We start from the raw sequence: 14,352 nt of genomic DNA on the forward strand, positions 1-14,352 counted from the left end.
AAAACGTATTTTCTTACAGAAGATGATTATTTTAACCCTGAGAACCTAGATGTGGTCAGTCTTTGCTGTCATCACTGTTGTCATCGTCATCATCATCTGACACCGTAACCATATAAAGGTTCTAGTTTTCCTTCCAAGGTTCTTTTTTTCTTTTTCTTTTTCTTTTTCTTTTTCTTTTTTTTTTTTTTTTTCGAAAGAGTGCAAGCAGAGGGTGTGGGGGGCAGAGGGAGAGAGAGAGAATCTTAAGCCGACTCGGTGCTGAGCATGGAGCCCAACACGGGGCTCAATCCCACAACCCTGTGATCATGACGCAAGCCAAAATCAAGAGTCGATGCTCAACCAACTGAGCCACCCAGGTGCGCATCCTTCGATGGCCCTTAAACCCCATGTCTAGCTTCCTTTCCAACCAGGGCCCAGCAGGATGGCTCCCACCAAGAAGGGTGGTAAGAAGAGGAAGGATCGTTCGTTCTGCCATCAGAACGAGGTGGTGACTAGAGAATACACCATCCACAGTCACAAGTGCATCATGAGTGGGTTTCAAGAAATGTGCCCCTTGGGCACTCAAAGAGACCCAGAAATTTGCCATGAAGGACATGGGAACTCCAGATGTGCACATTGACACCAGGCTCAACAAAGTTGTCTGGACCAAAGGAATAAGGAATGTTCCATACTGTACATCCATGTACAGTTGTCCAGAAAACATAATGAGGAGGAAGATTTGACAAACAAGCTCTGTCCATTGGTTACCTATGGTACCTGTCACCACTTCTAAAATCTACAGTTAATGTTGGATGAGAACTAATCGCTGATTGCCAAATAAAGGGATAAAACAAGAAAAAAAATGTCTATTAGGAATTTTGGTAAATTACATTACATTTTTCCATTGACTCAATTGTTTCACAGGTGATTTTAAGTATACTAGAGCTTCACTGTCAATGGCCACTTACTTATACTTTGATTCATCACAAGTCCAATTACCCTCCTGTCAAATTTGGTTTACTAGTTTGCAAATTGTGACCAAAGATTTGGATTTCCAAAGATAACAGTAATAAATAACAAATAAGATTAAAGTTTAAGAATAAAGAAAAAAGTAAATCGGGGCTCCTGGGTGGCTCAGTGGATTAACCCTCTGCCTTCGGCTCAGGTCATGATCTCAGGGTCCTGGGATCAAGCCCCACATCAGGCTCTCTGCTCAGCAGGGAGCCTGCTTCTCTCTCTCTCTCTCTCTGCCTCTCTCTCTCTGTCTACTTGTGACCTCTGTCTAATAAATAAATTTAAAAATCTTTAAAAAAAAGAATAAAGAAAAAAGTAATTTTTTTAAAGGTTTTATTTATTTATTTGACAGAGAGAAATCACAAGTAGATGGAGAGGCAGGTAGAGAGAGAGAGAGAGAGAGGGAAGCAGGCTCCCTGCTGAGCAGAGAGCCCAATGCAGGGCTCGATCCCAGGACCCTGAGATCATGACCTGAGCCGAAGGCAGCAGCTTAACCCACTGAGCCACCCAGGTGCCCCAAGAAAAAAGTAATTTAATAGGAGGAAATTTGGATTTCTTCAAATTATAAATGACATTATTGGAAAATATCAAAAATCTACACTAACTCAATGGAGAACATAAAATGTTGTGGAAGATCTTCCCTAAAAGAATGTATCACATGAGAGACGCCTGGCTGGCTCAGCTGGTAGAACATGCAACTCTTGATCTCAGGGTTCTGAGCTCAAGCCCCATAGTGAGTAAGCAGATTACTTAAAAATAAATAAGTGAAACAAAATGAAAAAAAAATATGTCACATGAAATACGCTGCATATTTAAAACAGTCACATCTATGCAATGGAATACAAAGTAGGTGCATATGATTGAGGTAGATCAGTGTGTGCTGGTATGGGTGTAAAGACAAGAGTTGACATGTTAATTGGAAGAGGTGAACAGAAAGACTGCATGCCATACATTTGTGTGAGAACTCTGAGAAACAAACTGAGGGTTTTGGAGGGGAGGGGGGTAGGGGGTTGGGTGAACCTGGTGGTGGGTATTATGGAGGGCACGTATTGCATGGAGCACTGGGTGTGGAGCATAAACAATGAATGCTGGAAGAGTGAAAAGAAATAAAAGAAAATGGGGGGGGGGAGAAAATGTATTTATGTCCCTTGCAGATTTGTATAATATTCTGCAAGTTTAAAAAATACTGTCAAATTTTTACCTCTTGAGTGTAAAGAAGAGGGTTGTGAATGAATGCAGGGAGAGAGACTTGTAGCACATCTTTCTTAGTGATTGTCATTTTTTTAAATGTGCATATGTTCCTTCTACAATTAAAAACACGTGAAATGTTTTGATCTAATGAAGAATCTCTGAGGAGGAAGTCCGGGAAGAGGCAATTTCCTGGGCTCTTCCTTGTCCTTCCTTCTCTGCACACAGAGCTGGTATAAAGGGTTGCTCCCTGAACCTGGAATGCTAACAATTCACCCCTTCTTGCCAAAAGTAACAAATTCTAGTGATAAAGTGTGTTTGAAGAATACAGAAGATAAAGAAACTGAGAGTTTGAGAACTGGAAGACGGCAAAAAGCAGTAGGAAGAGAAGAGAAGATCAAACAAAAAGGTGGGACTGGGTGGCATTTATCCAAGTCCTGAGGGAAACAAGATGGAAGACCCACTGTCTCCTTCAGAGACGGCTTCACCTGTGCTCTGTAGGGTCTTCTACGTACCCATTATTGGCACAGATACAAGGCAGAGAGGAAAGGCAGGTGGAGAAGAATGGAGGTGGGTGAGCAGTTAGATTGTGGAGCTTTAAAGTGCTATTATTTTCTTCCCATAGGAGGAGGGAGTTGGGTAGATATTAAAAGCACTTTGGAGATCATTACAGAATTGAAGTGGCTTCTCATGCATACATACTGACACATAATCTTCAGGGCAACCAGAAAACCAGGCCAGAGGGACACGGCTGTCTTCCAGTTGGTCTTCTTAGGAATCCCATACTCTCCTAGCTCCAGCTAGGAAGGCTTAATATTCTCCTTTTAAGAAGTAACTCTCTCCCCTTTAGGGATTGCTTTTTGATGATGAACATATAGATCATCATCTCTGCGTCTACATTCCTCTCCTAGGCAACCTTTGCATCTTGGCAAGGTTTGGATAATTCTGTAACACCCTGTCTTTAGGGCATTTTCTGTTCCTTCTTCCTGCTCACTACAGACAGTGCTGTGGTCAGACTATGTCCCCCGTCCTCCAAATTCATATGTTGGAGCTCTGACCACCCCCCCCCAAAGTGATGGTATTAGTAAATGAGACTGTTTTGAGGGGCTTATGTCTTGAAGGTGGAGTCCTCATAAGTAGGATTAGTGCTCTTATAAAAGAGGCCCCCAGTGAGACCCCTCACTCCTCTGGGGGAGAGGGTATCCTCTCAGTAGCCATTAAATGCTTCAGCACAGTCTGGTGGTCCACCTTACTGCAAGGGGACAAGATTATATAATCTTCCCATTTGCCAGAAGGAAAGGAATGAACATTAGTTCTACTACTGTAGGCCACTCTTTTGTTTCACTCTTCTTCCCACTCCACGTCACTAGCCTTCTTTCCAAAAGAAACAAACCAGAAGTCCAAACATGGAACTCACAGTCCTGACTCTGGGTAGTGCGTGGCAGTCTCTACATCAGGTTTCATGTGGCCCATCTTGAGCTACAGAACCATGAACTAACAGTAATAGATTAATCTGTCCCCCACAGGCAATGTACAGTGGAGGAACAGGGCCAGAACAACCACACAGAACACTCTATTCTGAGAGGGAGAAATGGAAGCCAGCAGGGGACACTGACTGATGTGTTATGTTTCTGAAGTTATTCCTGGGCAAAAACACCAGAAGGGCCTCTTTCCTAGGCAAGGGGGGTGAAAAACATCTGTTGAATCTCTTGACTCCCCCCTCTGGAGGGTTTTCTTCTGTTGTCACCATTGGCCGTGTAGTCAGTGGGTATATGCCCTTAGTTCATGTGCTACTTGTACAATGTTGGGAGACTACAAGTCCAGGGGGGTTATGATTCCTTTGACAGTAAATCTCTCCCAAAATTATTTAGTAAGCTTCTTGTCTCTTATTTCAGTAAACTGTAATTGCCAATACTGTTATAGTTCTTTTTAAAACATGATTCTCAGATCTACTATATTCTTTTGCCTTCCTGCCCCATTCTCTCTCTCTCCCCTCTAACTTGTATGTATCTTTCTCTCTTGCCAGTACAGGTACCCTGAGTAAACATGAGACTATACCTTTCTGTGGGAAAGCTACACTTTTATTTCGATCTTTCTGAGGCGCTTTACCATTGTATATCTTAATTTTATCTTTGTCCCAAAGTTTCTGAAGTGATTGAGAGGTATTACCAATTGGTGTAAAAGCCATACTTTTAATTTGGCCTTTCCATTGGTTTACTTTAATGGACATTGTCTTTCAAGGTTTCCCCAAACTCTCTCTTTTAAAATTTTAGGGTCTAAAACCTGTCAAGTTTTCCAATTTTGCAAGCTCTCATTTTTCTGAAATATCTCTATTCCTTTTCATTTCCGCTTACAGATCAACCAATTCCTTTTTAAGCTTATAAAGTCTTTCCAAAACATAGCCAGTAGCAACCAACACACTAGAAACGTGTTTTCTAATTTTTCCCCCTAGGGCCACATTTTCTTTAGCTGCATAATCTTTCCAAATTAATGCAGGAGTTAGTTTTATTAGCAGCCGAATGAGAGTTGCTGTCTCTCTAGACCTCCACTATCAGTTTCCATGCTGCTCACCACGAGACTGCCAAACTAATGTCACATATTTGGGGAAAGGAAGTGAAACCTCCATAAGAAACCTAGGAATAAATCAGAGAAAAAGTTATTTCCTCTTGGTTGTTGTCTACAGCTAAAGTAGAAAGAAAAATCCTTCCCTTAATTCATTCCCTTATGGGTGGGAATGGGGAGATAGTGGAGAAGTGGGGCAGACAGTGGGGAAGATGCGAGATGATTTTTATCGAGGAAGAATCCTGCATCAAATACCAGTACTTGGTCCGAACTAGTCACCAGCCTCCAACAATTGGCAAGGGAAGGGGGCAGTATGGTCCTCTCCTATGCATTAAAGGCAGAGAGAACTGGACACGCGTGAGCATAGGAAGTCTACCGTGTGTTGTGTGATCAGTTTTTCTAAATTCCCCCATCCACCCTTTAATCTTTTGTACCCTCTTGCATGACAGCTTCAGAATCTTTAATTTACTACATACTATTTTTTCATCTCCCCAACTAGATTATATGTTTCATGAAGGCAAGGGTCATGCTTGGTTTAATCCCTTTTGGATTACACAGGTCTTAGCCTCGTGCCCAGGACATTATAGGTGTTCAGTAAATATCTGTGGGTGTGATGAGTGAATCAATCAATGAACAGATGAACGAATGAATGAGAATCAGACTTGGATTTTCTCTTCTCCTACTGCAGAGTCAGGATCGTGTCTTTGCTCAGCTCAGAACTTGACCCCTTCTACAGAGATCCTGCCTGATTGCCAACCTTGTAACAGACAGAAGGGAGGGGCAGACCCAGGGAGGAGCAGGACAACACCATGGAGAAGACAGGGCCATGGGACAGGTTCCAGGTGCAGCTGAAGGGCCATCTGGACACCCACTCCCATTCACTTGCGTCAGAGTGACCAAGCCCCAGGAGGGGGCGGTGAGCTGCAGGTGCCGGCACAGGAGGGACTCTCCCACCACTTCCTCCTTCCTGCCCAGCTCAGCCTATTTACTCAGCAGAGCTGCCTGGCACAGAGAGGGCCCTCGCCTTCCCCACCACCAGCCCCATTCGTCCACCATCTTCCCCTGCCTTGCTTAACTGAATTTCTCAAGGGAGGCATTTTTCTTTTTACTTTAGCTGTAGACAGCAACCAAAGGTAAGTAACTATTTTTCTATATTTAATTATTAGATTTCCTTAAAAAGGTTTCACTTCCTTTCTTGGAAGCCATGAGCTAAGCAATCGGGTTTGTTGACACCTAATCGCCAGCTTGGCTATTATGACTGCACTCTAGCACGCTGACCCCCTCCAGCCAGGCACCTGATGAACCTTACCCAGTTAACTTAAGCTAGACTCCTGGCTCTCCTCCCAACTTGGTGACTGTTCAGCTAAGTGTCCCTACCAGGCTCCTCCTCACAACCACCGATATCGGTACTCGCGAGAATTCAATCCTCTCCACCTGGAGCCACCACTAGCTAGATCTATGATCTTGGGCAAGCTTTCGACCTCTCTGTGCCTCAGTTCTTTCATCTGTAAAATAAAAATAACAGTATTCTGTGACTCCTTGGGCCATTGTGAAGATGAAATGAGTTGATACATTTAACATTCTTTTTTTTAATTTTATTAAGCTTTTTAAAATTCCAGTAGAGTTAACATACATTGATCTATCCGTTTCGGACACACGATATAGTGATTCGATAATTCTGTGTACTGCTCAGTGTGCATCCGTGCACTCTGACTCCCCATCAACTATCCGCATCCCACCACCCCCTGCCTCTGGTAAGCCTCGGTTTGTTCTCTATAGTTAAGAGTTTGTATCTTGGTTTCTCTCTCTCTCTCTCTTTTTCCTTTGTTCATTTGTTTTGTTTCTTAAATTTCACGGATGAGTGAGATCATACAGGATTCATGTTTCTCTTATTTTGCTCAGCATTGTGCTGTCTAACTCCATCCTGGTTGCTGCAAATGGCAAGATTTCATTCTTTTTATGGCTGAATAATATTCCCTCATGTGTATATACCACGTTTTCTTCATCCATTCATCCATCACTGGATACTTGGGCTGTTCCATTGTTCGGCTATCATTAATAATGCTTCATTAAACATAGGGGTGCATGTATCCTTTCAAATTAGTGTCTGCATATTCTTTGGGTCAATACTTTGTTGATAGTGCCGCCATAAACACTAAAGTACATGTGCCCCTTCAAAGCAGCCTTTTTTTTTTATCCTTTGGGTACATACCTAGTAGTGCAATTGCTGGGTCATAGGTAGGGTAGCTCTATTTTTAATTTCTGAGGAATTTCCACGCTGTTTTCCACAGTGGCTGCACCAGTTTGCATTCCCACCAGCAGTGCACAAGGTTTCTTTTTCTCCACATCCTCCCCAACGCTTGTGTTTCTTGAGATATATGAAGCATTCTTAGACTAGTCCCTGTCAGAAAGTGCCGTCCGTCAATGACTGTTTTTCTCTTTCCACGTATCTTTGACAACCAATTGTACGTTACCATTTCACACCTTTCCCTCCAGCCTGTCCCCTCCCAAGTTCTCAACAGGCTTCTCTGATTGCCTCACAGACATTTCTGCCTATAGGTGCAGAAGTCACCTCAAACCCAAAATAGAACTCATTTCTCCCCCTAAAACTTACTTCTCCCCCAGAATTTTTCTGTGACTTAAGGATATCAATCTTTTAAGCTGGAAAACTCAGAGTCACCTGTAGGTGCCACTCCATTTCCTACACAGCTCCACGCCGCCTCAGGACCATCCCTCCGATCGGACCTCTTCTCCCCCCTCACGGGAAGTGGACCAGGCCACTATTTCCTCGCTCCCCTCGGGTGGATGCCACGCACTGCTATCAGAGTTCACGTCCTGAAAGAAATTGAAGTCGGCTGGAGAAACTGTTCTGCACATGTGAGTAGGACACAAAGCACAGAAAGCTCATGGCAGGAGTGTTCGTGTTGGTCAAGAGCTCATTTAAAAAAGTCAAAGAACAAATATCCGACAGCATCATACAAGAGAAATTGCAAAGTATTCAGACAGGAGAAGGCTGGTCAGCAGTTCACATAAATAAACGGCCGTGACAGCAACAATCAACAAGCACGAATGTTACAGACATTATGCAGAGCAGTAACAATCAAACACAAGGAAAATTTTAAGTGCCATTCCATTTATAAAAACTTTGCAAGCAGTTAAAAGGAAATGCTATTTTCTGAGGAAGTATATACAAGTAATGAAACAGTAAAGAAAAACCAAGTAGTGATAAGGGTCACAAAGACAGTGGTTATTGTCTTTGGGGGCTTGAGTGGGATTATAACTTGGGTATAAAGAAGGACTGAGTGTTCACAGTGTTGTATTTCTATACCAGAGTGCAGGGTACAGAACTGTTGGCTTTATAACTATGCTTTATACAGCATGTTTGTTTTAGTAGTCTTCTGACCGTGGGTTATATTTCTCAACTTCTGAGGCAGAAAAAAAAAGAAATCCAATTATATTATTTTCCAGTTGAAAACCCCCAATACTCCCATTGTCAAGAAAACAAGTTCCATATTCGCTGTGTGGTCACAGAAGCCTTTCCCAGTGCTGCTCCGGACACCTCTGTCCCCCCCATCCCATGCACCCCGGTTTCCAACAGCACTGACCCCCTGCATTACTCATACTTAAGTACCAGAGTGTTCTCCAGTTGTGTGCCCTTTCGCTTGCCCCTGTGGCTGCTCTGAACGTTTCTCTGTTCTTTACCCGTCAAACTACTCTCCTCTTTTAATTCTTTGTCCAGTGTCATCTCTTCACTGACGCTATCCTCACAACCCCCAAGCAGACTTAGTGGTTCTGTTTCCTTGCTCCCACACTCTTAAAAAATACAATAACTTGCAATAGTTCTTAAGGTGCCTATTGCAACATTCCTTTCTGGAATTCTTTTTTTTTTTTTTTTTTTAAGATTTTATTTATTTGTTTGACAGAAAGAGAGATCACAACTAGGAAAGAGGCAGGTGGGGCAGCGGGGGTGGGGGGGGGAGCAGGCTCCTCGCTGAGCAGAAAGCCCAATGCGGGGCTCCATCCCAGGACCCCGAGATCATGACCTGAGCCGAAGGCAGAGGCTTTACCCACTGAGCCACCCAGGTGCCCCCCTTTCTGGAATTCTTTCTCTCCTACTAATCAGGGAGCCCCCAGAGGACCAGGACCTCTTCATATTCATCAGTGTCACTCAGGAAAGTTAGTCATTCCCCGTCCACAGCTCTTCTCACTCCCGAGGGAGCCCTCACCACACTAATTATTGGCTTTCTCTCCTTACACCGCTGTCTCAATGGATGTCATACAATTTTTGTGAGAATTAAACGTGAGACAGTGTAAAGAACCCAGCGCAGTTTCAGTTACATTTTATACGATTTTTTGGCAGTAGTAACTCAGAAATGTGCTAGAGGGCGCTAATTCACTGCCGTAATAGGCTATTGCGCTTTATGGGGTGTTAACCCTTGACTGGGTCCTCTAACAGAGACCAAAGAAAGTTTAGTAAACAAATTATCGGCCATCTCTAGTCTGTGAAATAAATGATATAGTTCAGGAATTTAAGTCTGCAACTCACTTGAGATTATTTGGGGGAAGAACAGCTGGATCGATGATGTCATAAACTTGTTTTCATCCCTGTTTGTTTATTCCCCAACCCGGGGCTGGTCCAGCTTGCAATGTAAATGTCAAAGCAATTAACATTGATTTTGGTGATGCCTTCATCCGCACTAAAGTGAAGAAATGCCAAATAAGGTGTTTCCTCAACTGTGAAACAAGAGGCTTTGACTAGACCGTCTTCAGGGTCCCTTTCAACTCTACCATTCTGTAATACACAATTCTAGTTCTAGAAGGAAACAGGTGTGATCTCTAAAAATACAAATATTCAACCAAAAAGTGAAAAGTTTAATCAAAAGTGAAAAGTCACTGTTTAAATTTTCCCAACTGGAAGACAAAACAAAACAACAGTTACATTGTTCCTTCCATAGAATGCTGGGGTTTAAAAAGCAGTAGGAGGGCACCTGGGTGGCTCAGTGGGTTAAAGCCTCTGCCTTTGGCTCAGGTCATGGTCCCAGGGTCCTGGAATCAAGCCCCGCATCAGGCTCTCTGCTCAGCCAGGGAGCCTGCTTCCTTCTCTCTCTCTGCCTGCCTCTCTGCCTACTTGTGATCTCTGTCTGTCAAATAAATAAATAAAATCTTTTTAAAAATAATAAAAATAAAAAATAAAACACAGTGGGGGTGACAAGTGGTTGTCCGAGAGATGCTTTGATGCTGAAGTATTTTCTAGCCTCTTTTATATTTCACACCAGTAATAATTATTTCAGACGAATCTTTGTCTTCTTTAGAAGAGGATGATAAAGTAGGCTTATTTTATGTCAAGTAACAGCCAGCCAATCGAAAGCATTATATGATGTCACTCATTTCAACCACCTGAAAAACCGCATTTATGAGTAAGAGCAAAGTCCAGATAATAACACTAAGCTAAGAGATGACTATGAAGAAATTAGCAAATAATTTGATTTTATGTTTATGAAGCATTTCTACTTCATATAAATCAAAGTGACTCACAGTTTGGGTATAAGAAACCATGCAAAAGTCTGACTTTGCACTGATGGCATATCATGCTCTCTGTAAGCTGTGCTGCGGGATCTTAAAGTATGACAAGTACTTGTAATTTCCAAAATATGGGGATGTCTTTTAGAGGAGGGGAGGCAGAGTGGGACCCAAGCAGGTACCACAGTAAAAATACGGCTTCAGTGGGTGATGCGGTACATGCTTAGAAGGGTATTCGTTACAGTGGAAAAAGCATGGGGAACAGGAGCTGTGGCAGAAGACAGGAAAGAGCCCAAGACTGAGCCAGATGCTAAGAAGGATAAGGAGGGAGCAAAGCGAAATGAAAGAGAGGCAGCAGGAGAGGCACCAATTCTGTATGAGGACCCCCTCACCACCAGATCAGAAAACTTCACCCGGTGGCAAATCAGCCACACTCCAGAGCTGCTCCTGGAACGTGGATGGGCTTCAAGCCTGGATTAAGAAGGAGGGTTTAGACTGGTCTAGGAAGAAGCCCCAGATATCCTGTGCCTCAGAGAGACCGAATGTTCAGAGGACAAACTATCGGCTGAACTTCATGAGCTACCTGAACTATCCCATCAGCCCTGGTGAACACCGTCGGACGAGGAAAGGTACAGGATACAAGGTGCAGGTCTGTTCCCCTACCAGCACCCACTCAAAGTCTCCCATGGCACTGGGCTCATGGAACATGATCAGGAAGGCTGAGTGACTGTGGCCAGATTTGACACATTTGTTCTGGAACAGCTGATGTACCCAAAGCAGGTAGAGGTCTAGAGTCCCAGTAGTGCTGGGAGGTAGCCGTTTGCAAGTTCTGGAAGGTTTGGCTTTCTGCAAGCCCCCTGTGCTACGTGAAGACCCCAGTGTGGCTCATGAAGAAATCCACCTTCTCTACCCCAAGGGAAACAAAAAGAAGGTTGGCTTCACTCCACAAGAACATCAAGGCTTTGGGAAATTGCTAAGGCTGTGCTACTGCGGAGGGTTTGGGACACCCCTACTCCAACACCGCCTATGCCTACACCCTCTGGGCCCACGTGATGAATGCTCAGTCCAAAAACGTTGGTTGGCCCCGAGATTACTGTCTCTTACCTTGCACTTTGTTACAGCAAGATCCATTCCAAGGCCCAGGGCACCGACCACTGTCGAATCACCCTAAACCTAGCACCGTGACACCTCCCCTAAATTACTTTAAGCCTGGGAAATAAGCCCTCCAAGCTAGCTTTAAAACATAGTCTCCTACCACCAACTTCTTTAAAAACTGCTATCTGGAGAAATCTGCATGTATTTCCTTTCCAAAAATGTAAATCCTTCAATCTGGCTTCTAGTGACACTTAGGTTTCCTTTAAACCCATTTTTTCCCCCTCTCTCTCTCTCATATATACTTCCTTTGAACTGTCTGCAGGAAAATAGAGCCATTGTTTCAAAAAATGAATAAAATAAAATATAGGGATATCTTTTAGTCTATCTAACTTTTTAAAGTCTATTTTGACAAAAAAAAATTTGCTTACTCTGTTCAGTGTCACAAGATTAAAGGTAAAAATTGCAGCGAGATTTTAAGCTTCAGCATGTCTATGCTCATCACTCAATAGTTTAAATTATTATAATGTGGCATTTTGAACATTTCAAATAATTAAAAGAAGTATTAAAATGTTGTATTTTGAGCTTCGTCACACGGCCCATAATAATTGCTGGGTATCTCTGGTCCCATTTGTTGATCTCTCTGAGCCTCGCTTCCTAATTTATGACAGGGCTGTAGCTTCTATCTTCCTTACATCCTTACTGAATTGGTGTGCAATCGTGTGCAAAATTCTTGCTCTAAGGTTCTTAGTAAGATGGCTGTAGTTACCGTCACTAGCCAGTACGCTTTAACAACATCATGGCCTAAGTAAGAACAAAGCTGTGTTTTCATGAATTATTGCACATTTCATAAAATAAGTCTCATATTGGGGCTCCTTATACCCCATTTTAAAAACACAACTCAGTTTGCAGAATTATTAAGTACTCTTTCATTCCCGATTTCTTCCCCTGGCATCCAAATTATTTTTTTAAATCAAAAATGACCTCGCCTAAGCAGTGAATTCACAGAGGTCCTCTCATCACCTATAAGACTTGTAAAAACACCCCTGGAGCAACACAGAAAGGCTATTTAGAAGTAGAGAAGACGTGTGTAAATTCTGGGAGCGACTCCTCTTGCGGGTTTCCCTGGGGAAGGCAGCTGTGCGCGCAGCTCGACTGGGCGCGCGCCGAGGTGTGGCTGCAAAGCCCGCGGACTGTCCAGCGTCCCCGCACCCGCGCCGCACTGTCCCCTGCTGGTCAGGACGTCAGCTGTGCGGGCGGCGCCGGGCTTGCTGGAATTGCACAATGCCCCGAACTCCAAAGGCGTCTTCACCGGCAGTTCCCGGAGCTTAGCAACCGTCTGCCGATGACTGGTGGTTTACAACATCCCACACAAATGGTGTGTTATTTTAAGTCGCGCTGTGGCATCTGGGCTCTCTAGCCCCCCCCCCCCCCCCCGAGACCACCACGTGTGTAACAGCCATACAGCAGCTGCCTGTGGGCCGCGTTAGCATCTGTCTCTCTCACGCGCCCTGTCCTGGAGGTTGAATTTTCCAACCACCACGCAGCCCGGAGGGGGCAATGTTGGAACAGCTCTGGGATCTCGCTGGAGCATCTCTCTGGGCCAAAGTTCACGGCTACGTGGGAGGTTCCTGACGTTCTTGTGCTGGCTGCAGCTCTGTGCCTTAAGGTCTTCTGAGAGCACTGTGGTCTGGGCTTCATTCATGCATTTAGGCAGTTCCTCAAGTGTTTTGTGTTGTTGTTGTTGTTGTTGTTTAATAAGATTTTGTTTATTCATTTGTCCAATAGAGAGGAGAGAGCAGAAGCTGGGGGAGCAGCAGGCAAAGGGAGAAGCAGGCTCTCCGTGCAGCAAGGAGCCTGATGTGGGATTCGATACGGGGACCCTGGGATCATGACCTGAGCCAAAGGCAGACGCTTTAACCCACTGAGCCACCCCGGCGCCCCTCCTCAAGTGTTTTTTGAATACCATGTGTGTGCCAGGCACTGTGCAAGGATCATGCACATACAACGAGCAGGGGACCCAACCCCGGCCCTCAAGGAGGGCAGCCTAATGGGGAAGTCAGAGTAGTGATTTTTATGTTCTCTTTGTGTCTTCTAAGTGTGAACTACCCGAGGGCAGTATTCGATAACAGTAATGTTTTGAGTTGCTATTGCAATTTATATTTCAACTTTGATGAAAAGTTCTACGAATTCATCTTTCAAAATAATCACGTTGTCCTTTCTTCAGTCTTTTTTGTATCAGGAACAGAGCTTTGAATATATACAGTGTTCCAAGGATTCTCCCCAGAACTCTAATAAATGGCACGGATCTATCCTTCTGTCATTACAAGAAATTCTCCCTTTGAGAGTGGGGGTGAAGGAGCTAAGAAGTCAGGATTGTCTGCATAGGAAGGCAATCAATTTATTTTACTGGATGTCTCTTATCCTGGACAAAATTAAACAGTGGTAAACAACACGTGCTGAAAAGTGAAAAGTAGAGAAGACTGACAAGATGTTCCCTCCACAGAGAAAGTTAGTTCCTGTTCCTATACTTTGTTTGAAAGAAAATGAAGATGCCTAAACCACTGGGAACATTTCTTGTTCAGAATATAATTCCTAAATACATGCTAAAATCACTTCTCATTGTTTAATTTGGAAAGTGTGAGCTAACTGAAATGTTTTTAGAAGCTTTTACCTTTTTTTTAACATCTTAATTTTATTTTTTCAGTGTTCCCAGATTCATTGTTTATGTACCACACCCAGTGCTCCATGCAATACGTGCCCTCCTTAATACCATAAGAAAATCCCCATAAAAAACCAAAGCCTCAGAGGCCCATCTTAAAACATTAACATTTCCCTTAGGACCCGCCTTTAAAATTATGTGATCCTTCTATGGATCCCTCTCTAGACTTGGAGTTTTGGAGCTGATTATCTCCTACCTGTGGAAGGAGCCAGACTATGGAAATAGCTTCCTATCTCTTCCCCATTGGGTCCATCCTCTTTGTCTTTCTAAAATGC

The 14,352-nt window shown here is 43.6% G+C and overlaps 2 pseudogenes across 2 annotated transcripts; both read left to right on the forward strand.

The window, feature by feature from the left end:
* The first annotated feature begins 221 nt into the window (after positions 1-221).
* LOC309865127 (large ribosomal subunit protein eL31 pseudogene) lies at positions 222-785 on the forward strand (annotated as a pseudogene). The gene has a single exon. The product of its transcript is annotated as a large ribosomal subunit protein eL31 pseudogene (transcript).
* Positions 786-10,348: 9,563 nt separating this feature from the next.
* Positions 10,349-11,839, forward strand: LOC309864524 (DNA repair nuclease/redox regulator APEX1 pseudogene; annotated as a pseudogene). Its single transcript has one exon. The product of its transcript is annotated as a DNA repair nuclease/redox regulator APEX1 pseudogene (transcript).
* Positions 11,840-14,352: the final 2,513 nt, after the last annotated feature.

The sequence above is a fragment of the Mustela nivalis genome (genome assembly GCF_964662115.1).
Source record: "Mustela nivalis genome assembly, chromosome: 5".
Taxonomy (NCBI): domain Eukaryota; kingdom Metazoa; phylum Chordata; class Mammalia; order Carnivora; family Mustelidae; genus Mustela; species Mustela nivalis.